Source organism: Capsicum annuum, chromosome 11, assembly GCF_002878395.1.
Source record: "Capsicum annuum cultivar UCD-10X-F1 chromosome 11, UCD10Xv1.1, whole genome shotgun sequence".
NCBI lineage: Eukaryota > Viridiplantae > Streptophyta > Magnoliopsida > Solanales > Solanaceae > Capsicum > Capsicum annuum.
The window spans coordinates 114,397,322-114,412,108 of NC_061121.1; positions in this window are offsets into that span (position 1 = coordinate 114,397,322).

Sequence of the window (14,787 nt, forward strand, 5' to 3'; positions counted from 1 at the left end):
AGATCTACCTGGAGTACGTCCTGATAGGGAAATTAAATTCGGGATCGATTTTCTTCCAGACATACAACCGATCTTGTTTCCTCCTTATCGAATGGCTCTAGCAGAGCTTAAAGAGTTAAAAGAATAACTTAAAAAATCTTAGATAAGGGATTTATTAGACTCAATGTTTTTCCGTGGTGTGCTTCAGTCTTATAAATACCAAAAATAATAGCACTCTGAGAATGTGTATAGATAACAAATAGTTTAATAAGGTCACCATTAAGAACAAGTACCTTATACCCAAATTGATGACTTGTTTGAAAAGCCTTAGGGTGCTTGTTGTTCATAAGAAATTGATCTTAGGTCGGGATATCATCAATTAAATGTCAAAGAGAGTGAAATTCTAAAGACTGCTTTTAGATCTCGGTATGGTCACTTTTTAGTTTTGTTTTTAGACTGATAAATGCTCATGCAACTTTTATGGACTTAATTATTATGGGTTTTTAGTCATATTTGGATATGTTCATCATTGTTTTCATAGGTGACATATATTCTTGAAGTGAGGAGGAGTATGTTGACAATCAGAGAACAGTATTGTAGACCTTCAAGGATTGCCAATTACTTACAAAATTTAGTAAGTATGAATTTTAGTTATCTTTTTTGGGGCATGTGATTTTGGGTGAAAGGTATTCATGTAGAACCTCAGAAAATGGTTGCAGTTAAGTGTTGGCCTAGGACTATTACTCCATTTGACGTTAAGAGCTTTATGGGTTTAGCCGGCTATTATATAAGAATTATTAAGGATTTTCCTCAATAGCTACTCTATTTACATAGAAAAAAATGGAAGTTCCAATTGTTTGATAAGTGTGAGAAAAGTTTTTAAGAGTTGAAGAATAGATTGACTTTAGCACTAGTGTTAGCTTTTCTAGATGGGTTAGATGGATTTATTATGTATTATGATGCCTCCAGAGTTGGGTTAGGATGTGTTTTGATGAAAAATTAAATAGAGATTATTGATGTAATACCCCGTAAGATTCTAAGCTCAGTTCAGTTGTAGTTGCATGCTTAAAGGATCCAAGGCTTAAAACTTTCACTAATTATTGAGGACTTAGTCATTTTCAAGACCCCAAAACTGTATGGGTTTTTATTTTGGCATTATCGACCATAGGACATTGGTTTTTGAGTTGTAACATGTTTAGGGAGGTTAAAAGTATGTATTGGGAGAGTTTTGGGACTTTTGGATAGGGTTTAGGACGTGTTTGGATAGCGGAGATAGAGATCCTCTGTGATAAGTCCGCGGCACATTGGTCTACCCCATGGTGATGGGGTATGTAGTGCCTTGGTCTCATATCGGGAGAAATGGGCGTGGAACGTTGGTTACTCCCCTGGAGTAAGGGAAATGACGCGTTGGTGCCATACGTCCAACTTCTTATTTAAAGAGCTCTAGGGGTGATTGAGTCTTTTTCCCTACACCCAAGCATACATAATATGATTGGGGGAATCCATAGGGGTATTATTTTCTCCTTTCTCTCAAAATCACTCATTAGAAACCATTCTCCTTCCTAAGAACAAAATTCAAGCTCCTTTCCCTAAGAATCCAATAGTTCAAGCAATGTTCAGGAATCTAGCTATCGAGGTATGTGGGGTATACAACAATGGGTCCCTTCGCCCATTGAGCCCCAAAAACTCAATTAAAATTTTTTAAAATATAAATATTATCCTACTTTATGATATCATTCATGAATTTCATGAAATTAATCCATAAATTTCTTACTAATTACTTACAATCCACGTCTACAAGTGTTTCCAAGTGAATTAAGCTATTTCATGTTTTGGGTTGCAAATTTCCATGTCATATTCCATTGATTTTATGTTAAATCCCCAAATTATGAATTAATCCATGTAATCATGTTGTTTTCTCATGTTTATCACATTCCTATGATCAAGTTCATGCTTTTAACTTATTTAGTGAAATGTTTATGTTTTGGGTCTTTGAACCATGATTCCATATTACAGTTCTAAGCTTTGATATCATATTTTATGATCATTCAGTATTGGTGGGTTATGAACACCCGATACCTATGTGTTTTCTAGAAATTTAGACTTTTAAGTAATAAGTCAGTTAAGCCATGAATCTTCTCAATATACTCAGTTTTTTATGATCATGATGAGAACCATCAGAAATAATGTTCAGTTGAATTTTGTTCAATTCAGTACCAGTTTCAGTTCAGTTGGGAGTAGGATTTAGTACAAATAAAACCTAGGGTTTAGGGTTCACCTGTCAGTAGAGGGTGTGACTTTTAGTAGAAGTCCCTGAGTCCCAAAACTACTCAGCCAACGTAGGTTTGAGATGTCTTCCTGCTAGTTGAGGATTGACACATTTCTCACAAGAGCACCTGCCAATAGAGGGCGAGACCTTAGTTCTTCGGGACACTAATTTAGTAGATCCACATAGCCAGTGTTAGTACCCGTGGCATAGTAATAACACCCTTCAAACTGGGGTTACAGGTTAGACCCCGATTAGCTCAGATTGGGGCATACCGGTTACATAAAACCTCCCAGAGTTTCATTTAGTATTCAGTGTATCTTAGTTTAGGTTTGATTAAACAAGTGTATAGATTTTTAGTTATTAAGTTATACAAAATTTAGTATTTTAAATTAAAGATTTTCTTAGAAATATGTTTATGCTTGGTCTTGCTTTCTCAGATATTACATGTTTATGCATTCATGCTCAGTTATCTCATGATCTTCAGTGAGTACTTATCTCACATACCACTACATTCAAAGTATTGATTGTATAATTTTTCTTTGCACTATGTTGTCTTATAACATAGGTTCAGATGCTTAATTTCCCAACCAGTCAAAGACAACTCAGTGTTACTCAACAACAGTAGTGGTGAGTCCTCTTCCATCGAGGACATGATATGATTTTATAGTTATTTAAGTATTCCTTTATGTTCAATCAGTCAGAGGTTATTGGGGGGTTTTTCCCATCAAAACCTCATAATGTTTAGAAGTTTTCAGATAGATAGTCAGTCAGACAGTTAACAGTCATTCAGTTTTCAGTATTATCAATTATTTCATACAGAGAATTTAGTTCCCATTTCTTATTAGATATTTCAAATAGATCATTTATATATTCATTTTAGTACTATGAGTTGACATTATCTTAGTAGCTTTTCTTCTACACATGTTGTATTGTTATTATTTTACTCATTACTCACAGCAAGTACCAGCTCATGAGTTCATTTGTGGTCACTTGTGGCCATAGGCACCCTTGTCGTGACTAGGGGTATCCTCAATCCATGACAAAACTTAGTATCAGAGCCTAAGGTTTTGAAGTGTCCTAGGGTTTCTGAAATCCACTTTGAGTAGAGTCTTGTGCATAGGTGTGAAGCATGCCACACTTATGGGTAAGAGGATATGAGATATTTTTACAAAAGTTTCCCTTTTTTTTAGTGTTCATGTCGTGTGAAAGAGCATGAGCTCTATTGATTTCTTCTTCTAACTCATCCTTCATTCCATTTACAAATAATGCCTCCCAGAAGAAACAAAGAAAGAAGAAATGGGGACCAACCCACACCACCACTGGTTCAGGAATATACCCTGAATAAACATGTCTCACACACTGAATTCAGGGCTACTTTCACGACCTTAGCCCATTCTTTAGATACTTAAAACAACCAGTAGGCTGTTGCTCTAGCCAATCTACTAGAAAATATAGTTGCAGTTAGGATTCAGGATTTTACTAGGATGAATCCCCCATTGTTTTTTGGGTCTAAGTCTGAAGAGAATCCGTAGGAGTTTCTGGACATGGTCCAAAAAGTGACGGATATCATGGGAGTCAGTTTGAGTGAGAGTGCAGACTAACCTATGTATCAGTTGTACAGTGTAGTTCGTACTTGATTTAAGTAGTGGAAGGAGGACCGAGGTGTTGAGGTAGGGCCTGTAGAGTGGGAGGAGTTTTCCACAACTTTCTTAGATAGGTTCTTTCCCCTAGAGTTGAGAGAAGATAAGGTTCAGGAGTTCATCAACTTGTAGTAAGGTAGTGTAAGCGTGATGGAGTACTCGCTCAAGTTTACTCAGTTGGTGAGGTATGCTCCGACTATGGTGGCTGAGTCTAGGTCCAAGATAAGTAAGTTTGTGTCTGGTGTATCTGATAGTGTGGTCAAGCAGTGTAGGACTGCCATGTTGATTTAGGAGATAGACCTATCTAGACTTATGATTCATGCTTAGTAGATTAAGGAGGATAAGCATAATGAGAAAATCAGAGAGAATAAGATAGCTAGAATATGTAGTTTTAACTTTTCTCACCCGAGGTCAAACTCTATATGCACATAGATTTTCAAATAATGCATGCTAAGTGTAAATGACTCACTTTGGGCTAGAATAAAACAAAGTCAATGAAATAATAAACATGAGTAATAAAGTATAGGGATAAACTTTGAGAGTCATAACACATAGTTCTAAAAGCTTTACTTTTAATCTTTCTTAGGGAGGTTATTCTAACCGACATAAACCATTTGAGCTATCATGGAGTCCAACATCTTACCCATGTTGGGGAGGGATGTATTACCCTTGCCATCAGAATAGAAGCTTAATCTTAGTGATCACTAAATTAACCCATATTAGGACTTAAACCTATGGTGGCACATAGTTCAGGGGCCTGCGACCTCAGAATCATACCCAAATCGATGATAAATACTACTCCGATATTACTTATATGCTCATACTTTAGGAAATCCACCTTAAAATAGCACAAGGATTTGTATAATTAAAAACATTTATGCTTCTCTTTGTTTTAAATCATATTCAAATAAACAATGTGGATTCCATATCTTAACTTAGTATCAAGAGATCAAACTTTACTTTAAGTCTTGGTATAAAATTATCAAAGAAACTTAAGATCATAGTCTTCTTGAAATCTCAAAACTCATACTTGGGGTTTAGAAAATATGTACTTAAATTCTCAGAATTTCATAATAAAGCTTCATTCTTAATAATCATCTTGAAATCTTTCAACAATATCAAGACAAGGTAATGAAATTCAACCCATAATATAAATCTTCAAGTCAAAGCATAAATAGATGAGAATAAATATGCACATCAATACTCAAATCACTTTATAAATTCATAAACTCGAAATAAGATAGTTTAGGTATGAACCCTAATTTGTAATTCATATAATCTTAACTTTAAAACAAGTTTGGGAATAAGGATGAAAGAGTATCCTTGTTCATAACCCCACATACCTTAATAGACTTGACTTGGTGGAGAAATCTTGATCTTGAAAACCTTAGAGATAATCTTGAGGGTAACCTAACTGGTGTTCTTGAGAGAGATATGAGAGGATTTGAGATGTTTAACTGATGAAATAGGGAAACACAATCTTGAAAGCTTTCTTGAAAAATCTTGGATTTAGAAACTTGAATTCATAGTTTTATTGAAGATAAGATAATGTAATTGATGAACTTGGGAGATGATTAGGGTTTCTTTGGGAGGAGGATTGGTGAATAAGGCCAATTACAACCTAAAATATACCCCAAATCTTGTTATGGATAATGAGGTTGAGGGTAAAAGACATAATTTGCTCTTAGGCAATTAAATTTGCTACTGGAATGCGGTTTACTGGGTCTCCGTGATGCTGTCTTATCGCAGTGGCTTATTGGCTTTGATAGAAATGAACATAATTTTTTTCTCGGGTATTGGATTAAGGAAAAATTTGTATCATTGGAAAGCTAATTAAATTACCTATAATTTGGTTGGTTTTGAGCTGAAAAAAAATCTCGTATATCAAAAGTTATACACGTTCAAAGTTGACCCATGTAGAATCAACTACCAAACTTTAGACGAACCAAAGGATCTTAGCTCAACTTTATTCTAAGTGATTATTATGAACATTCTTCACCTCATAAGAACTTCAAAAACTAGGATAAAGATCATGACACATGCATTCAATTATAAATCAAGAATTGGACAAAAATACTTTTACTGCGATGCGATGCATGTGCAAAAGGGAATGTCACCATGACGTGGCCCTATCGCGGTGACTTGCTGAATTCTTTATCCAAACGTGACCTAAACCTTGTACGAAAAATCTAAAACTTCCCCGTGACATGATCCTTACATCCCTGAACATGAATTAACTCAAAAACTAACGTCTCTGGGTAAGGTCAAAATAAAAATTCTCGAAGTTTAAGGGTCTTGAAGATGACTAAGTCCCCAACACTTAGTGAAAATTTCAAGATCTAAGCCTCTTATGCATGCAGTTAGTAGCTGAAATGAGCTAGGAATAATACTGGGTATTACAATATATCCCCCTTGGGAACATTTGTCCTCGAATAAAATGGGTTACACTGAGAGTACTACACTAAGGTAACTGAGATCATATATTAAACATGCATGACTTGGAAACGATTGCATAATTGAGTCTGAAACATGATACATGAACTGAATATCATGAACTGAAATGATTCCTTTACATGCAATGACATGAGAATGGTTATAAGGCTGAGATAGAAACGAGAGAGTCAACTGACGATAACCATTACCTCAGGATGGATCTAGTTTTGTGAAGAAAATTTAAGAGGTTTAGGGCATGAAAACTCGGGGTATTACCACATCTCCCCTTGGGGTACTTCGTCCTTTGAATGATACTTACTTGGCTGAAATACTATTGAAAGACTGTGATGATACAAGCGACACTTAAGAACTGAATATCTTAATCTGAAACATGATACATGAACTAAACTAAATTCACAATTCAGATGGATGCAAACAAATTACTCTTGGAATGGCCATACTCATGAAACTTCAGATAGAAAGGCTAGATCAAAAGATGAAAAAACTGTCGGAACTTGTCTGTCTGACTACTAAACTGAATTACTGGCTAAATGAACTGAATTATACTGAAAGATTATACTCAACTATACATTCCCCTTGAAAAATGCACTTCGCGTGAGGCTACTTAAAATATCCACATGGGCACTGATAACTCTATCTACTGAAGTCTGAGCTGAACTGAATTCTCTCACTATGTTCAAGCCTACTCGAATCTACAAAGAACTAGACATCACACTATAAAATTAGTCTGAATCTTGAATTCAATACATCTTATGCTTTCACAATTTCTCATCTCATGAATAATTCCTATTACCACTTCAACAACTACATTCAACCCTTACTAGATATTCATTGACGCACAATGAATTCATCCATATATATAAGCATGACATTTAAGTATATCATCATAACCACATATGCACTTCTAAAAAAGCACCAATAAAAGCATATTTATCATATCCTCTAAACCTCTATAATCAACAACTTCCATGCACTACCCCAAGAAAACACACAAAAAATTTCAACTAACCATGACATATGTAAAAAGCCTTGCCTCAATCATTCTTCAAACCTATAGTTTTATTTAAAACAAGCATGCAAGAATCTTTTCCTAACACTGAACATTTATTGTTTCCCATCTAAACAATCTTTCTCCATCACTATCATCTCCCACTTAGATTAAAGCAATCCTTCTAAACTTATGGATCTAGTTCATATCTCTAGGACTAAGCTATAATTTCTTCACTTTAATGTTCTACAGAGAAATGCTAAACTCATTAACTCATGCGAATGGACTATATTTAAAATATACTAACTTCATTGTTGGACAATTCCCTTTACATATACCATCCTTAACTTTCTCTATCTTTGGTAATCATCGCCATGGACTTACACTCTCCCCCACAAGCATACCTGCCTCATTAAACACATAATATTTATCATATTTCTAAACTTATATTTTCCTAACCCATAAGAATTAAAATCATACCAAAAGAGTCAACATCATCATTCCATACACCTTAACTTAGCTATTAAGAACACCATATACTATATAACTAGCCTTCTTTTCATTTAGCAACTCAAGGGTATTACTAACCACACACAACCTTTAGAAATCTTAGAAAATAATGCAACCCCCATATCTAATTGGATACACATCTAAATAATACCTATAACAACATACTTAATTTCAAATCAATGAATTTAATTTCTCTCATGCACTGCTTCAAGCCTACTAGCTCACTTCGATATAACTGGTATCACTAACCAAGAAATCATTATTTCCACCTTGATGATCATCAACTTTTAAAGCTTAGTGTCTAGTGATAGGCATTATTAACTACATAATCTCACATACTATTCTCATTCAAAAGATATAAAATAAAACACCAAGAAACACTAGTCCACTAGAACCTTATAACAATAGTAATCGATCATAATCCTATGGTATATATTATTAAAATCCATTAGCACATCCTCTTTCTATACATTATGACTATTAAACATACACCTAAATTACTTTCATAGCTCTATAAGTTTAACTAAAATCCCTTTAAAACCACAAGGGAATCCTAAATTAACAATACTCGACCACCAAATACTTTCATTAATAACCTATACCTTTCTAACAATAAATTCCATCAATAACTTCTTTCCTACTTCAAGCAAACAAAAATTCACCTTAACTAATAAATCCTTCTATAACTTCCACCAAGGAACCTTTAATTACCCCTAAACTAACACAAAATGACATATCTCTTTACAACTAACTCAATCATATGTAAAAGTTTATCTATATACATTCGATCAATCTCCATCACCACCTTTCTTGTCACTACACTTCTAAGCCCATACCTACAACTATAAGAAGGTTCTATAACTTATGAACCATAGTACTCAAGGTTATAATATCCCTCAAATGTAAACTCTATTTAACACTTTGGGTTTATACTATTTCCTTTCATGAGAACTATCTAGATTAAAGAGGTTAATGAGGAATCTAAAAACATAACATATTCTATATTAATTGCACAACTTATATAGATAAGGACACAAGATTTTAACTTAAGGGACTTATAACACACTAGAAAATTCCTCTCAAGCCCCTTATGTGATTTCTAAAGTTACTAATAGTAAATTTGAGAGCATCATCTTCAGAGAAATTAGAATCTAGTACTCATGTTATCTCAGAAAGTCATGGATGGAAAATTATAGAGTAACACACAAATCAGTAGAATTTTTAGAGAGAACAACTTTATAGCATAATCTAGAGCATGAAGAAGGAAAATATATATTAAATGCCATGTAGCCTCTTAAAGAAAAGTACAGACACCTCGTACTATTTTGTAAGACTCTGCTAGACACGACTTCATGAATACCCTAGGAAAGTTGAACTCTGTACTCAGATACTAAGATTTTCATGACCCAAGACTACCCCTTAGTCGTAATACGGTGCTTGGAACCACAAGTGATCCCATGCTAACCCATGAATTGACATACTACCTGAGTAACTAATTTAAATACATAAAACTTGAAGAAATAAGTAGAAGAAATGTCTTTAGCTGAACATCTTCAAAATAAAACTATTAAAAATGATTACAACTTTGGTTATACAAAACAAAACTAGAATCAAATACATCAACTTTACTGACTTTCTATGAAGCCTCTACAAATATTGCTGATAGGTAGCAAAGACATGACCCCTAGCTATTCCAAGTCAATATGCTTGAATAAAGAAAACATGATACTACTAGAAATATGGTTGAATCGAGCCCTCAAATCAAAAGAACTCTTCACCTGCTGACTGGAAGCTGTACACTATTTAATTATGATGTGTGCGCTACAACTGGTACCTACATATAAGACAATGTAGCACATAGACATATATATAGGTCAATACTTTTGGAATGTACTGAGTATATGTGGTTGAATGCATAGTAAAAAAATAACTCCACATGCACATAGATTTTCAAATAATGCATGTTAAGTGTAAATGACTCACTTTGGGCTTGAATAAAACAAAGACTGCAAAATAATAAACATAAGTAATAAAGCATAGGGATAAACCTTGTAAGTCATAACACTTAGTTTTAAAAACTTTACTTTTATTCTTTCTTAGGGAGGTTCTTCTAACTGACATAAATCATGTAAGCTACCATGTAGTCCAACGTCTTACCCATATTAAGGAGAGCTATTCTAACCTTGTCATTGGAATAAAACCTTAATCATAGTGATCACTGACTTAATCCATATTGGGAATCAAACCTATGGTTGCAAGTATTTTAGGAGAATGCGACCTCAAACTCAAACCCAACTTGGTGCTAAATACTACTCCCATATTACTTATATGCTCATACTTTAGAAAATCCACCTTAAAATAGCACAAGGATTTGTATAATGAAAATCATTTATGCTTCTTTTTTCTTTAAATCATATTCAAGATGAAAAACGTGGATTCCATATCTTAGCGTGGGATCAAGAGATCAAACTTTACTTCAAGTCTTGGTATAAAATTATCAAAGAAACTTAAGATCATAGTCTTCTGGAAATCTCAAAACTCATACTTGGGGTTTAGAGCAATGTACTTAAATTCTCAGAATTTCACAATAAAGTTTCATTATTAATAATCATCTTAAAATCTTTCAACTATATCAACTCAATGTAATGAAATTCAACCCGTAATATAAATCTTCAAGTCAAAGCATAAATAGATGAGAATAAATATGCACACCAATACTCAAATAACTTTATAAATTCATAAACTCAAAAAAGGATAGTTTTGGTATGAACCCTAATTTACAATTAATATAATCTTAAATTTAAAACAAGTTTTGGGCATAAGGATGAAAAAGTATCCTTGTTAATAACCCCACACACCTTAATAGACTTGACTTGATGGAGAAATATTAACCTTGAAAACCTCGAAGAAGATCTTGAGGGAACCCTAACTTGTGTTCGTGAGAGAGATATGAAAGGATTTGAGATTTTTAACTATATAATCAGGAAACACAATCTTGAAAGATTTCTTGAAAATTCTTGGATTTGGGAACTTGAATTCTTTGTTTTCTTGAAAATAAGATAATGGAATTGATGAAATTGGGAGATGATTAGGGTTTCTTTGAGAGGAGGATAGGAGAATAGGGCCAATTACGACCTAAAACACACCCAAATTGTGTTATGGATGATGGGGTTAAGGGGAAGACATAATTACCCCTTAGGAAGTTAAATTTGCAGTTGGAATGCGGTTTACAGGGTCACCGCAATGTGGTCTTATCAAGGTGGCTTACTGATTCTGAAGAAAATGATCATAATTTTTTAGTAGGGTATCAGATTACGGAGAAATTAGTATCCTTGGAAAGCTATTTCAATTATCTACAATTTGGTGGGTATTAAGCTGAAAAATTTCATGTATATAAAAAATTATACATATTCAAAGTTGACCCTTATAGAATCGAATACCAAACTTTTGAAGAATCAAAGGCTCTTAGATTAACATTGTTCTTAGTAATTCCTATGAAAATTCTTCACCTCATAATAACTTCACACACTAGTATAAAGATAATGATGCATGCATTAAATTATAAATCAAGAACTGGATGAAAATACCTTCACCACAATGTGATGTACGTGCCAAAGGAAATGTCATCGCGATGCAGCCCTATCATAGTGAATTTTTGGATTCGTGATCCAAACGTGACCCAAACCTTGTCTGAAAAATTCAAAACTTTCCTGAGATATTCTACATATATTTCTAAACTTAAATTAACTCAAAAACTAGCGTCTAGAGGTCGAGAGGGTCAAAATAAAAATCCTTAAAGTTTAGGGGTCCTAAAGATGACTAAGTCCCCAATACTTAGTGAAAATTTCAAGCTTTAAACCTCTTATGCATGCAACTAGTAGCTGAACTGAGCTAGGAATAATATGGGGTATTAGAAAAGTAAAGGTTAAGCATAAAGAACAGGAGGGATGCTTTAGGATATTAGTATCCCTACTTGGAAGTGAGAGGTTATTGACATAGATTTTATTATGGGACTTTCTCGTATGAGATATCAGCATGGCCCCATCTGGGCTATCATCGATTGAATAACCAGTTTGGCTTATTTCCTACCAATTAAGACCTCAGGTGTGACTGAAGATTATGCTAAGTTATATGTTCGTAAGTTAGTAAGTTCCACGGTATTCCTTTGTCCACCATCTCAAACCTATGTACTTAATTTACTTCTAAGTTTTGGAAATACTTTCAAAATGGCCTTGGTACAAAGGTAAAGCTTAGTACTACCTTTCATCCTATTGATGGTCAGGCTGAACGGACCATCCAAACTCTATGAGATATGTTGAGAGTAGGGGTGGGCATGGTATGGTATAGTATTTGACATTTCAGTATGGTAATTTTGGTATTTGGTTTTTAAAAATACTATACCATTACCATACCATATTAATTTGGTATGGTTCTCTATTTTGATGTCAGTTTTGGTATTTTGTGGTATGATAATTGGTAACCATAGTTTGTTTAAATTTGATATATACTCGTATAATAGAGTATTATTAATTTGAATTTTCAAAAGCACATCTCAATTGTATTGTAATTACTCATTACATATGTACAAATATTCAAAAAAAAGTACAAACAACTCCTTTTGTTAGTCAATTACTCAAAACAAGACATTACAATCAAGATAGAGTAGCCAAAGTTCCAATGTCTTAATATTCTTATACTAATACTAAGTTTTATATCTGTCATTATATATATAAGTTATTTATGTAACTATATACTTTGGTATGGTATTCGGTATTTTGGTATGTCATTTATAAATACCAAATACCATATCGTATATCAAAAAAATTTAAAAGGTATACCATATACAATACAAATACCATAATATCAAAACCATGGTATAAAAATTTCAGTTTAGTATGGTAATTCGGTATCTACTATACCATGCCCACCCCTAGTTGAGAAATTGCTTAGTTGAATTCAAGGTAAATTGGGATGATCCTTTATCTTTGATTGAGTTTGCTTATAATAACAATTTTCATGCTAGTGTTCAGATGTCTTCGTTCAAGGCTTTATATGGGCATAGATATAGATCCCCTATTGGGTGGTTTAAAGATGGTGAGGCTGCTTTGATTGGGCCAGACTCTGTTCTCCAAGTATGGAGAAGGTTCAGTTAAAAACAGCTCAAAGTCATCAGAAGTCATATGTAGATATTAGAAGGAGAGAATTATAGTTCACTGTTGGTGATTGGGTGTTCGTAAAGGTATTACCCATGAAGGGAGTGATGATACTTGAAAAGAAAGAAAAGCTTAGTTCCCTGTACATTGGTCCATATAAAATCTTAAGGTGTGTTGGAGATATCGCTTATTAGCTAGACCTTCTATTAGAATTAACCTTCGTTCATCTAGTTTTATGTGTAGCCATACTAAAGATATAAATTAGAAACCCATCCTTGGTAGTGACCATAAAGAGTATTAGAGTGAAAGATAGTTTTTCCAATGAAGAGATCCCATTTGAAGTTCTTGATCAGCAGGTTCAAAGGTTAAGAAATAAGAAAGTGGCTTTAGTGAAAGTCTTGTAGAGAAATTAGTTAGTTGAGGGAGCGATGTGGGAAGAAGAGGCAAACTTGATGAATCGATATCCTAATCTATTTTCTCCTAGCACAAAGTTAGATTGAGGTAAGAAATCCCTTCTAAGCTATTCTCCTCACTAACATCATTACTCATATCAGTCTAACCTATGAAGTTCATGTGTAGTCAACAACTCTAGTTGTATGTATGTTCTTGGAGTAAGTAGTTTTAGTTGTATGACATGATATGATTCAAACCTTAGGCTAATGCACCTATAAGATAGATCTTTCCCCATTCCAACTTCATTTGAGGAGGATTAGTCCAAATGGAGAGATAATGGTATGTACCATAAGTTTGATGATTTTATTTTGATAACTCCCATATGATTTAATGCAATTTTATGGTTGAATGATGATTAAGAATGTTAATGAGACCATTAGGAATTATTTTTCAATTTTTGGAATGAATTTTGGGGCTTAAGAAAACTCCAAAATAGCAAGGGTCTGTGTTTAGGTCATTCCATAAAGGAAATGCCCTCGTGATGCAAAAAGTAGTGGCTTGGTGCTATGAGGGAATGCCACTCTTGCTGGTTGTTGCGATAAGGGCATGCCACATCACTGTCTAGGAACTAAAAGGGCATTCCACGCCAGTGGTTCGGTGATTCCAAAATCCTATTTTCTTTCAGTTTTTAGGGTAATTTGATCTTTTACATTCTAATCGGTTCTACAACTAATACTAAACATTTTTTGTCAACCCATAACTCAAATTTACCATTTCCTCGCCTCTTAAGCTCTTAAGAAAATGAAATGTCCTGACCCAAACTAGGGCCTAGCCATGATGGGAATCTCAAGTCCACCGAGTACCAGAGATCACCCCCTTTGCCTAGTAAAATAGAACACAATGCATAAATGACTATGAAAGCAATCCAAATAGACATGAGTAAGAAAAGCAGATAGCTTAAAAAGTAACTGCGAATCTAATAACTATATTAATCGACAGTAATCCACAACGCCTCTAGTATGTAAAGAAAAATCAAAGTCGGGACATTCCCCTAATAATAGCCAAAAAGGAAACCAATGAAACATTCTAGGACATAAGCTAAACCAAGAAGTAATAGGCCTTACGAAAGAAGGAGGCTTACCAATTCAAGCTAACTCATGGACAATGCAAGAATCACCTATCACTACGCAGAAAAAGTAGAAGTGTCTCTGATGCCTACATTGCATGGGGATACAATATTAAGAGATAGTTAGTAGGGTAAGTTCTAGCTTGTAACTTAGGGAAGAAGGATAAAATACTGCCATATTCAAATCAGTGCAAAATCATTTAAAACTACACGCACACGCTCATATACATATAAAAATATAAGAAGTTGGGTTAGGGAATAAGGTTTAGAATGAG